This window comes from Microtus ochrogaster, chromosome 7 (genome assembly GCF_000317375.1).
Source record: "Microtus ochrogaster isolate Prairie Vole_2 chromosome 7, MicOch1.0, whole genome shotgun sequence".
NCBI lineage: Eukaryota > Metazoa > Chordata > Mammalia > Rodentia > Cricetidae > Microtus > Microtus ochrogaster.
Window position 1 is genome coordinate 67,428,698 of NC_022014.1, and position 13,614 is coordinate 67,442,311.

Here is a 13,614-nt window from a genome sequence, read left to right on the forward strand (position 1 = left end):
ACCCAGCCTAACTGAAATGTAAGCTTCCAGTTCAATGAGAGCCCTTGTTTCAAGATGATAAGACAAAGGGATGGAGTAAGAGCCTAGATATCTTCCTTTGGCCTCCAAGTGCATGTTTATGTGAGCACTCACATGTATATACCACATACCCACACTATACCATACAGACAGCAATATGACACACCGAAAACAACAAAAAGAAAAACACTCAATACTTGGATTTTTATAACAAATATATGATCTTTTGAAAGGGTACCACTTCTTTGACTAATCATCTTACAATTTATTAGTTTGAATAATTAACATTCTTAATTACAAAGAATTTTGTGGAACATTGCGTTGTATAGTGCATTCTTTATGACACAGAAAAAGTTTCTGGTTTTCGTCTTTCAAACGCAATGCTGATTGTTGCAAAGATGTCTCTATAATAAACTCCTTTCATACTGGCTCGCTCTATGGTTTATCTAAAAGTTTTATCTACGCTGTTCTTTGTTCATTTCTCTGTGGTGCCATTAGAAAACTCGATATGACGGCCATGTTTTGCCCATTATGCTGTTTCCACGCAAAGAAATATCCAAGATTCTTTTCTAATGTGTGCTTAACAGTAACATTGTTAGCTGCTGAATGTCTCAGCTTGAGCAGAAAAATATAGTTCATTGTACAATAAAAGCAATATTCTTAATTTAAATCTGGGGTCCCTGGGTCTGTGTGCTATTGTTCTCAGCTCTGGATATAACTTTAAAGCTATTTTCTTTTTTTTTTAAAAATGCATTGCTCCTTTGGTATATACCCAAAGATTTGATCTTCCAGAACAAAGGCACACCATAGCATGGTTCAAATGAGAGGACACACGCTGTGGAAAGTTTCATGATGAATAATTTGTAATCTCGGGTGTCATGTCTGCAGAAGAGCCTTTCTATGCTAACCTGCGCAGTGAGCTATGTGGCTTGAGTAGAATCGTAAAGGAAGACCATTAAGTTGTCAAATGAAATCATATCTAAAAGTAGGAGCAAAGCAAGCCAATCCTAAGGTTTACTTAATTTATGTAACAGTTAACTAAATGGAGTTAAGTACTTACTGGCGTGGACCTGTTTGACTTCAATTAAATATGTAATCCTCTGTGCAAATTGACATCTCATGAAAACAGACACTTTTCTGCTTAAAGACAAGGTCTCTCCATCATCTCACAATGGCTTCCAAAGGTCAGAGCTATGGAGATTCCATAGGAAGTTTATCAACTTCCCCAATTATCTCTAGAGTGATTCCGATAACCTTCATCCTGTGAGAGTTATCTTTCTGTCTCCATTTTGGTTTTCCCAAGACAGTTTTTATAAAAAACCTTCCCTATTGTACTACTGGTTTTCACGTGTGCAACAAAATAGACCTTTTATTTCAATTAGTTTGCACCAGAATTTCTCTGCGGGGGATGGAGGTCATGGACCAAATGCCCTTTTCACTATGGAAACACTAACACCAAAAGCACCGAGTGAAAGAGAAGAGCATGGCAACTCTCTCAATAGTCCACAGGAGCCATGCTGTATATGGTTTCCATGCCTTCTGCAATCCCACTTTTCCCTCAGTTTCTGTGGTTTCTAACACATTTGAAGTGTTAGCTGTCTCTGAAATATATCTCAACTTGGGCTTGCTCAGTTTTCTTTCAGGGTTAATTCCAGCACTGCAATTTTAGCACCAGTGTAGAGCACTGACACCTAGGTCCTTGGTGTACTCTATCAGCATGCACCATATGTTGGCATGTTACATGATTAGTGATGACTTTTTAAAAGTGGTTTCTACAATATTTCCTGTAAAACAATCATATTTTATTTGCATATATATAATCTTATATTTATATATATTTGAAGAGATAACTTGATTTTGCGTAAATATCCTGTTTCACATTGTGCATCTTTCCACCAAGATATTAGAATCATTTATGCTCCTGTGGGCAACAGCTATAAATGTGTTTGTCTTTGGTACATTTTGAAGTTAAAATATGAACAAGTTCCTGATGTGTTAGATGAGAAGTGTGAATAGCACAGGACTTAAAATGATCTTGGGACTTGTATCTTGATAAAAGGAAACAAAAGTGATAGTCTTGACTTCTCCGACCTTGAGAACGGAAGGGTGGTTGGCAGACAGAGCAAGATTAGGAGTGGCATTCTGAGTAGAGGTCTGTCGTCTGGTATTCAAGTAGCAATGTCAAGCAGGCAGTGGATAAGTGAACCCAGAGTTCAGGAAGAGGAGTCTAGGTGTAAGTTTGGAGGCATGTGTATACAGAACAATCTTGCACTACTGAGGTTGTGTAAGAATCCAAGCTGGTGCATAAATATAGACAGACGCAGTTCAGTAATTGGTTGATGAAAAAAATCAAGGTGAAGAGAAAAATAATTTTGAAATACAAGAAAGTCATTATGAGCAATAGTCACAAGAACCTAAGAGGCTCAGACATAAAGCTTTGCGGGTGTAGTAGTATCCAAAAGAAAGGGGCTGCAAGGTTTAAGTCAAATCCCATAGGCAGGCAGGTTGATTTGTTCTTTAGCCCTGGGAGAATAATGCATTAATTCTTTGCTGGAGTTTCTATCCATTCCAGACACGTGAACTCAATACAGATGGGACAAATACAAATCGTGTTAGCTCTTCTGCCTGAAAGAAAGGGTGGCATGACTGTCAGAATCAGCACTGGGAAAATGCCCCAAATGTCAGACAACACCTAGAATTCCAGCCATGATTTATTTACTGTTAGCTAAAAAGACAAAAATTTAATTAACACAAGAGGCAAAAAAACAAATGTCCATTTGCTAATTACTTGGAGTGGGTGTGGTCCCATTGGTTTGGTATCATTTCAATTTTTCAGGGTTAAATGGCAAAGGAGAAGGAGGTCCAAGCATGTTGTTTTCTATAATGCACGACTCCTATGAGATTTTGAAAGGCTATAGAAGTGATGAGGTATGGCTGATTATATTATAATTTGTTGTCATTATTTTAGCATTAACTCAGAGGTTTCCGATTTTATAATTCTTACTGGGAAAAGAAATGACTGTGATTTATACAAGTGAGACAAATTAATCAATAATCCAACTATTATTCAACTCTAGCAATTACATCATTTTAAACTAAATTTTCACTTTATTGCTCTAATTCATCTACAAGACCTTGTTATACTTCAGTTTAAGAAAGATAGACTAACATAGATTGGAATAGGGCAAATTTCCACATTAAATATGCAATATTAAAAAGCTTTAGTGCTTAGGGGTCAATATTCTTTTAGGCAGAGGGATAAATTACAACTATCCTAGGGTAATCATAACTTAATCAATAAGGCAGGTAAAATTATTCCCTTTGATTTATCAAATACTTTCAACTTTAATTCACTTAAAAGTTCACCTAATATCCAAAGGGAATCTATGGCGATGATAACTTTAGTTTCCAATATTATAAAGATAAAAATAAACACATTGTTTTACTGTTTTGTCTTGTTTTTAGTATATTACATATATTTCATTATACATTCAAAATACTATGTTATATTGTATACATTTAGAATGAAATTGTCTTCCAACACAATTTAGTCCATTCATGCATACATGCTTCCAATTATTAACATAAAGTTAGAATTTTAGACAAAACAGTAAGAAAAGCAGGAATCACTTAAAATAGTCACTCAACCGTATTTCATTCAAACCTTTTTTCAGACTCTGAAAAGAGGAACTTTTCAAGATACAGATCACAGGAATGAAGCTGGATTCTGAAGGCCTAGTTAAGGACGATCTTCTAAAGATATTCAAACAGGGAGGATTCAGGACAAGCACTGTACTCCAGTACGTGTAGGGAAAAGAAAGTCGCATAGAGTGTGGTTGGAGGTTGTAAATGTTTCTTTTAGCTCTTTAAAATTAGCGTTCAGTACCTGTTCTATGATGAACACATAAGTGCTGATGAATAGATAGATTAATGTGTGAAGGCGTGCACAGAAATTTCTAAGGAAGGACGTATGTGACATCTGGATTTGATGAAAGAGCCTGACCTAAACTTTTAATCAAATCACCAAGGATAGCAGAGACTGTTTCAATGACAATGGTGAAAGTGTGGTTTATTTCTTTGGCTGATGCCTATTGTGCCATACTTGTTTCAGGGAAGAGCGTCCATGTATTAAACTACGTTGGTTTACTGTATTTCATATATTTTCTATATTCGGCATGCTAAATAATCAGTACAGACACTTTGGAAGAAGGTTATTATATAGTTGTGAGATCAGAGATAATAAATATAGATCAGAAAAACACATAAATATTGTTGTAAATTAAAAACTCTTCTACTTTAAGTAACTCAGAGACTGATGACACTGGATGTCCTCCTCTGCATAAATATCCCACCCACCTACAAGTGCACATATACCATGCTCACATTCACACACATCCATACCCATAATAATTTAAACTTTGATATAGGATTGAAAGTTTTATTGTGGAATAATTTCAGGCTCACATATAAGAGGTACAAAATTGGTGTCAAGAATCCTATATATCTGTCACCCAAGTTACCTCTACATTTATCATTCTCTTTTGTGCATATATAATGCCTCTCTGTATCTATGTATGCCAATCTATTTATGCCAATAATAATACAATGGGACATTAACACTAATGAGATGCTGTTATCATAGACTTCATTAAAATTTTACTGTCAGTTCTGCAAATATCCCAATGATTTTCTTTTTCTAATCCCACAAGCATGTGAGTCTTCAGTTTTCCTCAACGTAGACTGCGATTAAAATTCCAAACTTTGATAAATTTCACATTTTAAAATGTATGAGCCAGTTCCTTGGTAGAATGAACTTTAATTTGTGTTACAGAGATTTTTTTTTGAGATTTTTATATAAAGGATTAGGTCCACATTTACATTTTGATCAGAAAATCCAAGAAAAGTTGTCATAGTCTATTGCCTTACATAAGGATATGTGAAGTATTGTTTTATATTTTGCCATGTGCAAAATAACAGGATGGTAACTTATTACCAGGGCAGCTATGTTTTCCATTTGATACACAGTTAAGATACTTTGCATCTATTTGCATTAAATCTTGGACATCTCTCCATTTTATGCTACTTTTTATATATCATTTCCATCATACTTCCTCAGTGAAAGAGTTCTCCAGATACCCCATCCCTTCTGCATTCCTTAGCCTCTGTGATTTTGCTATTTGTCCAGTGAAGCCTGCTTGACATTGTTCATATGGCCTTTAATCAGAACTGTTTTTAACCAGTAAAACCCACGACATGCCATGAAAACTTCAGATCCACCTGGTATCCATTCATCCAATTCCACACATACCTAGTAAATGTCAGCTATGTTCAAGGCACTGTCAAAATATTATGAAAACATAGAATTGACACAAGAGCTTACTGCATGTCCTTTGAATGCAGATCCAGGTTTGCCCTTTTGATTGACTTTTTCTTGACCAGGCTACTTTTCAGTTTGGAAAGGGCAGGCATTAACTTATGGATTTACATCTAGCAGTAGATATAAATAATCTAGTTCTTGGAGAATAGTTAAAACACAAACATTATGGTTGGTTAGCATTAGGATATTGACTGGGTTTTGTATGCTACTTGGCAATCGTGTTCAAGCATCCCCTAATTAAGAAACACTATTTCACTCACTTCTCATTGAAATCACTTTTTAATATTGTTTTTGTAATTACTAAATATGTGTTTCTTGACAGGTGTTCATTTTATATATTTTTTTTAAATCAAAAGTAGCACTCTGCTGGTCACTAACCTTTATTAGCATCGAGGAAAATCAATAGCTCTGAATGACAGGGAAGAGCAGCTTTTGTTATGGTTGGATGGTAATGGCAGATGGAGGTGTTTACACTTAAGGGGAAGAAAGAGAGGAATCAATAGAGCTCTGAAGAAAATATCCCAGGCTGTGTAGAGCAGTGTTTGACTCTCATTTTAAAAAATAATGGTTATTGTTTATAGTGTATATATTTAAACAGCATCTCTAAGTTGTTGTGGAGTATTTACCAGGAGCACCACCAGTTTATTCTCCTTAATTTTACTTAATGGTGCATCCTATAAGAATATTAAGAAATGTAGAAAGAAGGTAATTATTTGCTTATATGTGCAAGCAAAGGAATGTATTGCTCTAAGACTTTTCCCTCTCCCGTAGAGAAAACTCCTTCAAAAATTAAGACTTTATTCAGACCAACACAATTCAAGCCTATGGGGAAAGTTCTCAGACTTAAGTTACTCAAAAAGAAATGTTAAATTGCTAAATATTTTTAAATCAGTTAGGCTTAAAATTATATTCATGAAATAAACTCTGAAATAAATGCATGATCCTCTATTCGATAATTTAAGATAATAGAAAAATAAACCAAATAAAATATTGCCTAGTCTCTACTATGGATGATTGACTGAATTTAACACAGATTCCACTGCATCATCATCATCCGTATAGTTAGCACTAAAATTTTAAGTTAATGATTGCAGTTGCCTGGAAATTGTATTTATCATTTTCCTAAATGAGAATGCTGTGTCTATGTAGACTCACTTTTTCCATTTTATTAATCCAACAAAATAACATTGTTTTTTAAATATTTGCTCTACAAAAATTTAAAATGTGGTTTCTTTTAGACAGTTTCAAATTTGTATTTTTCTGTATAGTATCTTTTTAACGTTGCCACCTCTTGCTATTAGACAGTTTTTAAGCGGCAACCTTCCACTTCCAAAGCTTGAAGTTTGATGTGATCAACCACAGTGTTTTGGCATAAATGCTTAATAATTTGCACCCGTGTCAATAGACTTCAGGGTCTAAAGATTCACTTGAAGTCTTATCTCCCAATCTCAGCTCTCTGAGTTCAGGATGCTGCTGCTGCACTGTGAGGCCTTTCTCCCTTATCTACCAGTTCAGACATCAGGTGAAGGTAGATGTTAACTGGGTGGCAATGAAACGAGCGGAAAGAAAATGTCGTTGATGAAAAGTGTGGTGACTTCAAGAGATACAAGCGTGGACAAGAGACACTAGAAGACGATTATTATCAGATGCTTTTCTGAAAACTTTCTAGTTATGAGAAAAGCTGTCAGTATAGGAAAAACATTTACTCTTCATTTTTAAATCTGAGGATAACTGAGAGATAATTTCTGCCCTTTGCAAAACATTTTGATTTACTTCATGCTCCATTTTGGTCACAGTAAACAACTAACCTTGAGAAGTTTGTAAGGAATGATAAGTGACCATGATTTCCTGTGCTATTTTTTTAATCTTGACACTTGAATTATAAGAAACAACATTAGCACTTAATCTTGCAGTAAACTTGCAATCCAGTGGCTTGAACATTCAAAATAATATGGAATACTTCAATGTCAAAGACCAACCAATACCACTTTCTTCAATACTTGGCATCCACATGAAAAACACTTAATGATACATTGTTCAGACTCTCTTTTGTTTGAACCATTTAGCTCCTTGTAAATTCTATTACCAGCTTTTATATCCCTGCAGATTTTCTGTACCTCATATTAAATATTTCCTGCCCTCATATCACTAAAGGAACTAAAGACAGTTTGATATTCATTGAAATGGTCCCTTGTTGTACAATCTGAAATGTTAATAAAAGCATTGCAATAGTCTTATTAAAAATGAGACACTTTTATGTAATATTGTAAAGACCTTTCCTTTTTGTTCTTGAAGACCAACTCCTTTTTTTTTTTTTGCAATTTGAACACAAAAATTTTCAAAAGAACACACCCACAAAAGCAGAAAATGAAATAAGTTTGGACATATGGGAACAATAAATTGCAAACTAGTGCAGCAAACTCCAATTGTAAATCAAACAAATAATGAAGCATAATTGTGTAAGTTTTCCAAGATGGACTGATAGGACCATATCCTTCAATCTCAAATAATAAAATGAATATGAAGCATTGATTTACATGGGACATTGGACATCACCAGACAGTGAAATTGATGAGAAGAAACAAACAGGATAAATTTTAATATCGCTCTAAATTAGATCCTGGACTATTCAAGTAGTATCACAGGGAAGTAACATAGATAAAATGTTCTAGAACCTTCAGTGAGTCAGACAGAGTCTGACAAGGGAAAAGTCAAAGGCAATATGCTAATTAGAAGTGGGAAGGGAAAAAGAGAGAGAGAAGAGAGAGAGAAATAACTAAATTGAATGCTTGCTAGTGAAGAAATCATCCAGGGCTAAGAAAACATTTCATCCACATAGATGCTTCCTAGGGGATCTTACAACAACAGTCTTAACATCATCCACAGTAAAAATACTCTTATTAATTTAGAGGAATTTGTAAGAATACTTTCAAGGATATTATCTCAATTGAGAAGTAAAGCTAGTCCTACATTTAATTTCCTTTTCTGTATGATCACCTTCAAATGTTTAAGAGCAAACTTTGGAATAATCAAATTGATTCCATGTCATTTAACTATGTACGGGAACAAAGTTAAGGATATTTATAGGAGTAAAATGTTCTCTTATGTGGAAAGTAAAAGGTACAGGATCTCTCATTTGGACACAAGCTTGAAGGCATACAAAGAAGATAACATGTCATATATGATGACAATTCAACCAACATCAAATATGGAGGAGTAAAAGAGATTCTGGAATTAGGAGAAAACCTTATCATAGTTATAATTTTAAACTGAGTGCTCAAAAAGTTGCAAGAAAATTGAGATTGCTAAACAGAGACATAGAATCTTTTCTTCCCCAAAATCAGGGGTTTGAGATACTGCTCAGTGATTAAGAGTACTTGCCTCTTTTCAGAGGACTCATGTTTGATTTTCAGCACTCACATGGATGCACATAATCATCAATAACTTCAGTTCCAGGAGATCCAGCACATGCTTTTGGGCTCTATTGGCACTAAGTGAACACATGATCCACAGGCATAGGTGCATACAAAGCACAGATACAGAGAAAATAAAATGTAAATATGAAATATTAAATTATAATAAATGAAAACTTCAACTGAAGGAGAAAATGCACTGGAAATGGCAGGTACTATAAAAGAAAGAATTTGTAGAGAATATAGTAACTACACCCTATGAAACATGTTACAAAACAAACATTTCTGTGTTGTAAGGAGGGGACCATTTGTTGGTTCCTGGTTGCTTAGCCCCGAAATAATCACACAGAAACTGTATTAATTAAATCACTGTTTGGCTCATTAGCTCTAGCTTCTTATCGGCCAACTCTTACATAATAATTTAACCCATTTCTATTAATCTGTGTATTGTGTATTGCCACATGGCTGTGGCTTAATGGCTAAAGTTCCATCTGACTCTAGTGGGGCTACATGGCTTCTTTCTGACTCTGCCCTTCGTTTTCCCAGCATTCAATGTAGTTTTCTCTGCCTAGCTCTGTTCCCCATAGCTCTACTATAGGCCCAAGTATAGTATAATTTAGAGAACTCAATAGTTTTACATTTTCTGTTCCCATTAATATTGATCTATCTAAGCTGGGAATGTCAACTCATAACTCTATGTCCAGTACTTGGGAGGCTGAGGCAGGAATATTGCTAACTCTCTGATTGTGAGTAAGCTACATGGTGAATTTAATAGATATATCCCAGCACTGAAAAGAAAGTATTGGATCATTACCACAACTTCAAACTACAAAATGTAGAAGAAAACAAGGATGAAAATCTTGGAATTGTCAAAGATGTTTTTAAAATGTCAAATTATAAAAAGACATGACTTTAGCAAAATTTAAAATTTTCTTGTTATTTTAAAAGTCAATCTAAGGCAACACATGCCTTTAGAACAGATAATCAGCCAAGAGCTTATATTCCTGTATATATTAAGATCACATAAAGGTCAATAATTAGCCAAAAATCCAATTAAAATAAATACAAATTTTTTGAACAGACACCTCATTGTGCCTGTCTGCTGTATAGAACTTGCAAATAAATGTCAATAGATAGGATCAATATCCTTAGCCAGCAGAAAAGTAAAATTTAAACCCAAATGTCATATTTCTACATATTAATTAGAATGACCATATTTATCAATATTGATTGTACAAGGGGTAGCTAGGAATAGAGCATGCGAAGTTCTGAGACATTGATAATGGGACTGTGAAATTGTACAATCACTCTCAAAATCTATTAGAACTTTATTTTAAAATTAAATATTCATTTGCTATCATAACAGGCCTCCATATTTGTAGGTAAATGTCAAGAAAAATGAAATCACATGTCCATTCAAAGAGTTGTAAATGAGGGTTTACAGAATCTGCATTTTTAATATCTCTAACCTGGAAGGAACACATCATCAAATATTCAATATAGAAACAAACTCATCTACCTGTATTGTAAAATCCTACTCAGTTATAAAAATAGAATGGATGACTGATACATACAAGAAAGTGGATTCTGCTTAAAATAATTTTTGTGAATAAAAAAAGACATGAAATAATATAGTTAGACTTCTGTCATTTTTGTTTAATTATTGAAAATGAACAGTAATTTATTTTGCTAGAATGCAGACCAATTGCTGCCTGAGTAGAAAACCTTGGAGACACAAAGGGAAGGATTATAAAAAGGGTTCAAAGAAACCTTGGAGGTGAAGAATGCACTCATTATCGTGATTGCAGTGTGGGTTTCACAGAGGAAGATGTGTGTCAAAACTTCTCAATTGTACTCCTTAAATATATTCTGTTTGCTATTCTACTTATACGTTAATGAAGCTGCAAAAGAATCAGCCATTTCTAAAAATAGTGTATGAAGCAAAGTCTCAGTTTCGGTTAATTAACGTTACACCAGGGACTCAATTGGATATCGAATATCTTTTCCTTTCAAGGGTTTCTCTGTGTCTTTCCTACTTGATAAAGTCTTAAATTTGACCACATATTGGAAAATTCAATTCCTTCCACATACTCTGTAGCTATTATTCAATACGAATTTGTTGAATGAATGGATATATGGGTGAATGAATAATTTTTAACTGAAAACAAAATAGTATGCTTCCATGACGTGTTTTCATTTCTAGTACACATATCAACTTTCACATTACAGGGATTTTGAGATGTTACTATTTTCCTTCATCTGTATCATTTTTGAGGAAAAAAAAACATTTATGTATTAGTCAGGGTTCTGTAGAATAAAAGAATTTATAGAATAAATCTCTCTTTATATATAGAAAGGAGATTTATTAAGATGGATTACAGATTGCGGTTCAGCTAATCCAACCATGGCTGCCTATGAATGGAAGATCTATGAGTTCAGGAGTTATTGAGTCCCCAAAGCTGGATGGCTCAGCTGGTCTTCAGTAAACATCAGAGTACTGAAGAAGTAGATGCTAAAAGGAATGGATATTGCTAATGAGGGCAAGAGCAAGGAGGCAAAGAGAGAAAGGCTTCCTTTTTCTTTATATCTGCTTCCAGCAGAAGGTGTGGCCCAGATTAGAGGTGGGTCTTCCTACCTCAAAGGATCTGGTATTAAACCCGGACAATGGTGGCACCTTGAACCCAAGCACTCAGAAGATAGAGGCAGGTGGATCTTGGTGAGTTCAAGGTCAGCCTGGTCTACAGAGTGAGTTCCACGACAGCAAGAGTTACACAGAGAAACCCTATCTCAAACAAAAGGAAACAAAGCAAAGCAAAGCAAAACAAAGCAAAACAAAAAGATCTTGCTTGAAAGTGTGTCTTCCCACCTCAAAGATCCAGACTTCCCACATCAAATGACTTAAAGAAAAATCCTACCCCACCACGCCCAGCCATTATGGAGTTTTAATTCCAGATGGAGTCAAATTGACAACCAAGAATAGCAAGTACAACTTTCTTTTCCACCTTTAATATGCTCTCAATATAATTTTGGTTTTTATTAAATACCATTTTCTCTGGTGTGCCAGTTCTCAGGTAGATCCCAATAGATTGTTTTTATGTAGCAAGGGTTCAGTTCCATCAGTTTCAAGTTCCTGGGAAACCTAACATGCATGATAGAGCTTCGTGTCTCAGCTGCTAGAGGAAAGACACTATCTACTTGGGTCTCTAACATGTAATAAGGCTCTCATCATAAAATCCCTAGAGAGCCATTGGGATTTTAAAAATGAATGTCTTTCTTTTTCAACTTATTTCCTCTGTGGCTCTGGCTTAGAGAATGTGACTTTTGGAAGCTTCAGTCTTCCAGAAATGGTAGGAGTGGATCTTTGACAAAAATGCTGTGGTGGTTTGAAAGAAGATGGTCCCTGTGGTGGTAACATATATATCTTGTAACATTATAAGTTGGAAGTTTGTGATCTGCTCTTTGATTTTGATCTAAACGGGATTGCAGTTAAGAGATTATTATGCATCTCAGAAGAGACTTGGACTTTGGACTTGGAAATAAGTTTGAGACTGTTAGAGATTATGGGGAGTTTTGAAGTTGGGCCGGATGCATTTTTGTATTATGATATGGCTATAAGCCTTTGAGGACCAGGGAGCAGAATGTGGCAGTTTGAAAGAAAATGACCCCCAAAGGGATTAGCAGTATTAGGACATGCAGCCTTGCTGAAGTAGGCATGGTTTTGTTGGAGGAAGCATGTCACAGTTGGGGGCAGGCTTTGAGGTCTCTTTCTCAAGCTTCCCTCAGTGTGGCAGTCAGTCAACTTCCTTTGCTTCTTAGTCAAGATGTAGCACTCTCAGCTACTCCAGCACCGCTTGTTCCTGCATGCCACCTTGCTTCCCACCATGATGGTAATGAACTCAACCTCTGAAACTGTAGGCAAACCACCCCAATTAAATGTTTTCTTTTCATGGTCGTGGTGTCTCTAAACAGCAATAGAAAACCCTAAGACAGCCCCCAAAGGCAGTGGCACTATTAGGAGGTATGGCCTTGTTGGAGGAAGTGTGTCACTATGGGGGCAGGCTTTGAGGTCTCTTTTGCTCAAGCTTCCCTCAGTGTGACTTTTAGTGGACTTCCTGTGGCTTCTGAGTTAAGCTGCTTCCCTTTCAACCATGCCTGCCTGCATACTGCCATGCTCCCTGTCATGATGGTAATGGACCGAACTTCTGAAACTGTAAGTGAGCCCCCTTAATTAAATGTTTTCTTGATAAGACTTGGTGTGGTTATGGTGTCTCTTAACAGCAATAAAAACCAAACTAAGACAGAAGTTGGTACCAGGCGTGAAGCGTTGTTGTAATAGCTCTGAACATGCTTTTGTTTAGAGTAATATTGACTTTGGTACTATGGGACAGGATAGCAGGGGAATGCTTTAAGCACTACTTAATGGGGCATATTAGTAGGAGCATGTTTGACAATGATGCTGATAAGACTTGAAATGTTGGGAACTGGCTCAAGAGGTTTCAGAGGAAAATTTTAGTATGTTGCCTAGAAATTATTCTGGTGATACTTTGGTGAAGAGTGCCTGCCTTTTGTTCTTGTCTGAAGAGTCTTCATGAGGTTAAAACAAAGAGTTTTAGATTAATTCTATTGGCAGAAGAAATCTCAAAAGAGCCTAGTAAAGACTCTGTCCTGTGGTTATTAGTGGTAACTCTAATGAAGATTTATAATGAAAAGGAGCAAGCTGAGCAATTGAAAATATCTGAGGAAGAAAAAGGTCACCAGAAAGCAGAATGGAGCTAGATTCTTTGTTTTTTTTTGTCTTTTTTTTTT